General features: G+C 29.9%; 1 protein-coding gene across 4 annotated transcripts in view; it reads right to left on the bottom strand.

Annotated features, from left to right (window-relative positions):
- LOC106784914 (carbonic anhydrase-related protein 10) overlaps positions 1–8,542 on the bottom strand; it is a 226,206-nt gene that overhangs the window by 65,316 nt on the left and 152,348 nt on the right. The gene's annotated exons all lie outside the window — the stretch shown is intronic.

The following is an 8,542-nucleotide window of genomic DNA, read 5'->3' as shown; positions in this document are numbered from 1 at the left end:
ATAAGGTGTTTAAGATCAAATTGTATTGTAATATGTTAAGTTTTATTGAAATGTATGACTCTGTAAAAAAGATTATATGTATGGACACGTGAACTTTAAATGATCAAGTTGCTGATGAAGTCCCCAGTAAGGGACGAAACGTATAGTTCAAATAATTGTTCATAAGATTTATTAACCGTCTATAACTCCCTTTGAGACTTATATATTAATAACATATTTGTGGACAAGAATATTAATAATTAAAATAAATAATAATGTTTTAACAAGATACACAAAAGAATATCATCTTGATAAACGAGTTTCCATTTAATTGGAAATGGAAAGATTCTTACTCGATCTTTTGTTTGTTTTCGATGTTCTAAAAAAAATACAATGCAAGAGAGAAGGGTAATATTTATTGGGTTAATACTTCGGGAATAACAAAATATTATTACTTTTTATTGATAATTTTGCTCATTATAAATATTGACCTAATAATTATAATTAATTTCTTTCATTTATGTTCTTTTTTCCCAAAGATAAATAAAAATCTAGATAAATTAGCTTGTGACTAATTAGAAAAGGGGAAAATATTTTCGTTGTGCTTTCATTTCTTGGAAAAAAAAAAAAGAGAAAGAAGAAGAAGAAAAAAAAAAGAAAGAAAAGAAAGGATATTATAAGACAGGTAGGAAAAATAAAAATTGAAAAATCACTTTTATCCTTCCCCCCACCACCAAGATTGCAAATACATGGAAAGATGAATGCATACATACACGCACATACATATTATACATGATCTCAGTAGTGTCGTGATGTTAAAGTTGAAACAAAGGCTATAAAGCGTGCATAGTTTACATTTAAGCTTTTCCATTTGACATTAAAGGGTGGTAAGGGGTCTTCTGGCAAAGGATTTTAGGAGTGTAGGGGGATGCGAAAGCGACACAACGCACTCGATCTATCCTTCCGAGCATTCCATTTACCAAGTAGACACGCCAAGGGGGTTTGCAACGTGGTAGGAATCCTATGTATGTTTCTATATATATGTGGGTGTGTATATATATGTATCTATGAAGATATGTGTGAACGTATAAATGTATGTATGTACGTACGTACGAATGTACGATATATGCGAGTGAGTGAGAAAGAACAAGTTGTATGTATGAATATATGAATGTATGGGGTACGTGAGTGAGTGAGTAAGTGAGTGAATGAGTGAGTGAGTGAGTGAATGAGTGAGAGAGAACAAGCTTGCCTAACTCACGTCGCCGTGACGATTTCACAAGCGACGTAGCCGTCGGATAAACGCGCAGGAACTGTTTCCTTCGTTCTCTAAACATCGAATTTATTGCACGTCGCATCGCCCTAGGATACTTTAATCCTTCTTCCTTCTTCGACTCTCGTTTCCTTTCTTCTCAAGAGACGACTCGATGTTCTACGTCACGTTTCATGTAATCCGACAAATTTTATCTTTGATTATGAAGGTTTCTATTCTTCTTTTTTTTATTTTTTCATATATTATTATTATATTATGATCAACGGTGTTTATAATAAAATATCGGTAAATGATATTTTAAATCGAGTGATCAATATTAGATCAATAATAATTTTATCTAAATTTWTTTTTTTTTTTTTTTTAATAAATTGTAAGTATTTATAATAAAATATATTGGTAAGCGATTGAAATCAATGTGGTCCAAAAATTATATCAATTAATGTAAAAATTATTTAATAGATGTGATCAGTATTTATAAATAAATATTAATTACATTAATATATTATATTTAGTATATAATAAACTATTAGTTTCAATATCCTATGCATCAAAATATAATTAAACCAACACCTATTACATATATACTGACAATTTATTAATTAATTGAACAAAATACTTTGTTACAATTCATTTAAATACACGCTAATAAATTCAAATGATAATCAATTAACTTGTAATTAAAATTTAAATGTTTGATTCTTCGTTTTCTAATTCAACTTTTTTAGATAATTAAAACACCATACGTCTAATGAAATTAAAATTAGCTTCATTATAATACGTGACGTGAAAAATTACTATAGAAGAAAAAAAGGGTGCTCGAAGGACACGGTAAAGGATCCTTTTTTTTGCTATTGTGTGCGCGCGCGTGTGTGTGTGTTATTTCTGTAGCTTGAACTTCCGATAAAATTAATGTACATGCTGGTATTAACTCGCTCAGCAACGTAAATGGGTTAATCCATTAAATTCCGTGATCTCGGTAGTAGTACAACTTTTCGACGATGTATCGCGATACTTAGGTATAAACAAACGACTGGCGAGATAATAGATGGAAGTGCAAGATCGAAGCTAGAAAGTTAGAAGCTTCGTGGTATGCTTTCTCCTATCCTTCATAATCCAATACGTATGCAGATATTTTCATAACTATATGCACATATTAACCAACTACATACACATAGGTTCATTTAATTAACATTTGCGCGAAATCTCTATTAAAAAAAAAAAAAAAAGAAAAAAAATCTTTTTATTTCAGAACGATAATATAATAATTTTCAATATTAATAATTTTAATTGGCATACCTACCAATTGAATATTTCAATCCCTTTTTTTATCGGCAGAGAGCAAAATCTTCAACAACAAAAAATTACTCCCAGATCGGATTTGAATAAAGTATCGAATTCGATTGGATTTCAAGTATTGTTTGTGACGTTATTCATAAATTAAGAATCATCATGTACCACATTGTATTGAACCTGACGCAACTAATTGTCAGACGCAATTTGCGTAGACCACAAAATTGGATATAGTGCACATACGACTAATATGCAATGAATTTATTTTACAAAATTATTTCAACTTTTGTTACTTTTTCAATTAGGTATGTATATTAATAACGAAACAATGATTATCGATAAATAATAGCTTTTATTGCATTTAAAATTGACTATTTGTGTAAACCACAAAATTGAATACAACGCATACACGACTAATTTATATATATATATACAATGAATTTATTTAAAAAGAAAAAAATTATTTTAACTTTTGTTATCTTGGATTACATATGTATATTAATAGCGAAACAATGATTATCGATAAATAATATCATTTATTGCATTTAAAATCGATTATTTCCGTTTGTTAGTACAACTCAAACATAATGAATTTCAATAGTACGGAACAATGACTTATTGATTTTATTCCTTCCGATTATTGTTCACTAATGGCAAACGTTTCAATTCGTGTAAATGACAACTGACTATCATATATAATTCTTATCCCTTTCTATTATTTCTTGGTAATATGAAAAAGACAGAACGAGAGAGAGAGAGAGAGAGAGAGTAACGATACCTTCTCTTCAAGCACATAACATACAAATACACACGTGCATACATTCAATTTCATATATATTCGTACACATGTACGAGATCAACGCGCACACATCGTAACTGATGCAAGATAAGCCTGATTGACGGACATTTCTGAACGTCGAGCATCGTATTTCTGATCGCTTATTGCTCGCCTATCAAACGGACGTGATTGTCGTTTGAATCCTGTTCGAGTTGCCACGAATAATACGATTTACGGATGGTTAGCATCCAGATCGAAAAAAGAAAAAGGAAATGAAATAAAAAGTTAAAGAGAGAGTAACGTATGAATCAAATGTCTCTTTTATTCCTAATCCTCTTCGTTATTAACAATTTCTCTTTATTCTATAAAAATGTAAAGATTGTAATAGAACGAAAACAAAATGAAAAAAAACACACAATGTTTTAAAGAAGAATTAATTAATAATTAGAAAATTAGATAATTCGTTTGTCTATTTAATCAAAATTATCGTAGATAAATTTATTTATATCAATAATAGACAATCGTGCAGTTAACTCTTTGAATACTGAATACTTTTAACTGAAGTGTTTTCTACGAATGAAATATTATAGTTTATTATTAATGTGACCAGATATGCTAATATTAATAAATTATATTTAATAATAACAATTTTTGTTTATCACAATATTATTTTCATCTGACAAGATATAATTAAAATATTACATTATTTTACATTCACATTGATAAACACACGCGTATGAACTTTTACCAAACGCATATATGCGTCCATAGCACTCAAAGGGTTAAAACAATTTATAAAATCAATTTATTTTTGAAATTCTTTCATTCTCGATTACCTTATCTTCTTTAATAATCATCAAAACAATTACAAACGATTAAAATAATAATTTTACTAATTCATAAAAATATACTGCGAATATGGAATGCATTTGACGGATCAAAGCTTGGCAAATAAAAGCTAATTCCAACAACATTATAAACACAGACGTAAAAGAAAAGAAAAGAAAAGAAAAGAAGAACAAAAAAGAAGAAAGAAACGAAGGAAGACAAAAGAATAGTTAGGATATGTATCCCAGAGAAAAGATCCTCTTATCTCGGGAGCATTCTCAGCATGGGATTCCCCGTGACCGTGGTGGAAAAAGTTAAATTTCTCTGAGGGACGACGGAAAATGTGAATTGGAGTGTCCAAAGCTAGGATCAACAGGATCGAGGAGGGGCTGGAAACGGAGGGGGGTGGTTTCACGTAGGAGTCAGGCTGTTTAGGAGGGTGTGGGTAAAAAGAGTTAGACGGCCGATTGAGAGCTACCGTCGGTGGGGTGTTTCGAAAAGAAAGATGTAGAAAAAGAAAAAGAAGAAGAAGAAGTAGAAGAAGAAGAAGAAGAAGAAGAAGGAGGAGGCTGTGTCGACGGTCCCAAGCGTACGAACGATGGAACGAGTTGAAAATCCTTTTTACCGCATGAAAGTAGTGGGACGCTGTTCACCCACACATATACACACATCTATTCTTACCTATACACTTACCCCATCTTCTACCTCCTCATATAACCCCTGTCCTCCCCCACACCCCACACCCCTACCCCCCACCCACCCACGCTAGCGAAGTCTCAAGCCCTAGGTTGCATTCGCTTCGGTTGCCAGTCGAAATTATAAAAAATGAAAATTTTCCGACAGCTCTGACATACAATGCGAAAGCTTTCTTCCCACGGCAAAGTTCGCTTCCAGTCCGTCGGGAACGGTTCTTAGAACGGTTTCTCACTGAAATTCCTCTACTTCGAAAGTTATTCTAAACAAGTCGAACTGTGTTGAAATTATTGCGCCGGAACACCAAGTAAGAGAGTTAGACGGTGAGGGGGAGGGGAAGAGAGAGAGAGAGAGAGAGTCCCATCCGCTTTTACCTTTTCAGAGATATCCTTGAGAACAGGGAAAACGAGAGAAATTCGAGATTTCCGTAAGATTGAGTTTTCAAATTTTCTTCCACATCTCCCCCTTTTCTCACCCACCAACTCCTACTTCTTCTTCTCCTTCTCTTTCTTCCTCTGTCACTCACTCCCTCTTTTTATACTCTTTTTCTTATATTTTTGATGTATGTGTACACACATATTTATATTATATATTTTCTTCACCCTCTCTATGTTTTTTCTTCTGGTTTTTTTTTTTTTTTATAGTTTCGATAAGCATGAGTATTATTGATCAATTTATTTAGGTTGTTTTAAAAAGTGATTTCGTTATTTTGTTCAATGATAAAATAAGAAAATTGATTAGTTAATATTTAAATAATTTTTTAATATATATATATTTTAATTAGATATACCGTATTGGAATTTATTTTATTAATTGTCTTTACTTTCTTTCTCCATTTTTTTCTTTTTTTTATATAATATTTATTAATTCGTATATTATATATAAGAGAAACAACGAAGTAATATTTTTCATGCACATATCTCTCAGTTAAAGTTTAATTAATAAATATGTACATACATTTGAAAAGAAACTTGTTTTTTAGTATAGATAGAGATAGATCAAGGATCGTAATTTAACCTGTAAGTAAATACAAACGTTCGGTTGTGTTTTCTTTCATGTTTCTTGAAATTCCAACTCCCGAGGCCACGTAAACAAAACATCAACGATCACGTTAGAGAACACAAAGATTGTATAACATTGCCAGTATTATTCGTTACGTGCGTGAAGTAATATCGTACGTCTATTCTCTATCGTAAGTATTATTTTTAACACATATTATTTTATTTTATTTTACATATATTACAATAATTAAAAATAATTAATTAACAAATCGAAAGAAGAAGAAGAAGAAGAAAAAGAAAAAGCTTGAACATATTCGTGTATTCTCGATAAAAAATGATATTTTATTTAATTATTTATTTATAATTGATTATTATATTAATAATTCTCATTTGTACGTGAAAATCAACGATCAATATTACTTGCGATTAATTTATTTCTGCAATCGTGTAACGCAAATACTATCGAATTAATTTATCGCATATTTCAATATAATTAACAAATTTTTCGCATTGTCGAATATTTGAAAAAGAAAATATTGTACATTCGATAGACATATTAATATATTAATCTCATTTCGTAAAAATAATTCGTTTTTTTTTTCAAACAAAAAGGGTGGCCCAAAAAGTCGTCAGACCATTTAAAAATGGGATAACTTTATTATGAATTAAAAATTTATATTTAATCATTTTCAAACATCAAATATACTTTTTATAATATATATGATATTTTTAATTAATTTTGTATATTCTTTCCAAAATGCGTTCCATATAACTTCCTGTAATGGTTTTGTGATTTTTAATCCATCCTTTGTGTATATTTATATATATATTTTTTTCTTTGTAAATTATGATATTAAAAGCATGATATATATCACATTAACTTAATAAATTAAATCTTTCGAGGAAGTTGATGGTATCGGTACGAAATATCGGAAAAGATTCTCGATGAGTTATTTGTGAGACATTACGAAGGATATTACGGACCACCATGATTTACGAGTCAAACGATTAATAAAACAACAGAGGTATGAATCTAAGGTAAGCAATATGGTTTTCTATATTAACATCGTTTATGCGAAAAATACATTAAGAAAAGAAAAAGTAATCGAATTCATTAAAATTACTCGACAATATTTAGAAAATGATGTGAAAGAAAAGGGATGAAAGAAAAATCGAACGATAGGATCGATTTCGAAGGAAAAAATAAATGTCTTAATGGTAACCCTTTAGTCCACTTAAGTATACTTAAGCCTAATCTAAGTGACAGGTTAAAAGCGTCGACAACTTTACGACAACGTCGTTTCCACAACCTTGGCTTGTTCCAAAGTCACTGAACTTCCTCCCATTCGAGAGAAAGATGTTCCTATGTATATGTATATATATATATATATATATATATATATAATATGTACATGTATATGTATGTATGTATGTATGTACGTGTAAAGAACGAACGTTTCTATTTAGGTCGTGTTAACATTAGGGACGATTAGAATCGGATAAATGCATGTAACAAACACATTTATGCATTTTGTTTAATTTAACTATAATCCGTAGAAAATTTATGAAATTTTTTTTTTTAAACTAAATAGTGTCATTGCATTCTGTGTAGAAAAATTAGAAAACAAATGTATTATAAATATATAGGTCGCGTTTAAAGATTTATTAAAATGTTATTATTTTAATGATTAACGTTGAAATTGTATCTTTAAATTTACAACAAATTTTAAATATTTGTTTTTTTCTTCTCTTTTTTATTAAAATCATTTCTACCAACGTATTATTTTTCCTATAACATTTAACAAATTTTGTAATATATCAGATTGTCCGAAAGATTTCTACTAATTAGGAAAATATCAAGATCAAGTAAAAAGTTTTTAATATCATTCCTTTCCAAGTTTTGAAGCAGTGAATTTGATTGAAAGAAAATTCCTTTCTTTAATAAGTTCAACAATTTTCAACCCTCTCACGTGTTTACATAAGTGAATAAATTTTGTAGTTGTCTGTATTGAAAGGAAAAAAAACGTTAATTGTTCATTAGATTCAGTAATTTGTTAACGAAATTGTTAAAGATTATTTTTTTCTTTTTTTTTTTTGCGTAACATCGAAAATTTGGTGAAATACGTAAGATTGTATTCGTGTATACGTAGATATCGTTTCTCAAGATCTAAGAAATATTTCGACTGATGTAAGTCCGATCAGATTTGATCAGATCGAAATCAAATCAATTTACAAGACCTCTCCTCTTCGTTTCTATCGTCAGACTTATCCTCCCCTCCCCTTCCCTCCCGTCGATCGGAGAAAAATGAAAAAGACTGTTCGTTCATCGATACACTTTCAGATATAGTGTTTCTCAAACTTTGTTAGGCTATATGCTTGGAGAACATCGTAAATATCATATAAAGAAGAAAATATATAAAGAAAGAGGATGACTTTAATACTAGCGAGATGGAACTGACACGATTTGAGAAAAGCTGATGCAGTCAGATCCGAATTTTCTGCTTTAACGAAAAAACGCACATACAAAAATTCTGATTTACACAATTTGTACGTGGACGTTAGGTAAATTTTGTTTTTGTTTTTGTTTTTTTTTAATTTTATTTTATATATCACGTGGATAAAAATCTGCTACCTTTCATGGGGTTATCGTTTACTATTATTAATTTTTGTGTGTAAATAAGTTAACACCGGATGTGTTTC

This window comes from Polistes canadensis, unplaced genomic scaffold (assembly GCF_001313835.1).
Source record: "Polistes canadensis isolate GaletaPanama2010 unplaced genomic scaffold, ASM131383v1 scaffold_42, whole genome shotgun sequence".
Taxonomy (NCBI): domain Eukaryota; kingdom Metazoa; phylum Arthropoda; class Insecta; order Hymenoptera; family Vespidae; genus Polistes; species Polistes canadensis.
Note: the sequence above shows the minus strand (reverse complement) of the source record. Positions and strands in the feature narration are given on the sequence as shown.